Source organism: Opisthorchis viverrini (assembly GCF_000715545.1).
Source record: "Opisthorchis viverrini unplaced genomic scaffold opera_v5_98, whole genome shotgun sequence".
NCBI lineage: Eukaryota > Metazoa > Platyhelminthes > Trematoda > Opisthorchiida > Opisthorchiidae > Opisthorchis > Opisthorchis viverrini.
Window position 1 is genome coordinate 891,449 of NW_008751755.1, and position 520 is coordinate 891,968.

Sequence of the window (520 nt, forward strand, 5' to 3'; positions counted from 1 at the left end):
GGATGGGCAGGAGATTAGGTACGGAGCGGTTAAGTGATTGGCAGCTAAATGAATCAGGACTGTGGGGAGGAGTCAGTGAGTGAAGACCTGCAGTAAGGAATGATACTTCCTGGTTGCCCAAGCCTAAGAAGGGGGTTTGGTTGAATTACCTCACTTTGAGCCTTTGACTCAAAAGCATGCCCCACAATGTATTGGAGGGATGTAGGGTTTTGTTCGTGGAATACCCAGCCTTAAACTCAAAAGTCGGAACCACGAGGCAGCGTTCGCTAGGGTTTTCTAAGAATACTCTTCCCACAACCAGTGACTGAATAACCTGACTCAGATGGTTGAAAGGGGGCGGCCCGGCCCGCTGATAATCATCATCATCATCATCATCAAAGATAGCAACATCAGTGTTAGCACTGATGCTTCACTGCCGCACAACCATAAGCTTTGTCTAGTTATATATATAATTGTATTAAAAGCCCTACAGTGAAGAGAAGAGAAAGCGTGGGGGAGGGAGGGGACCTAGTGCTGGCCT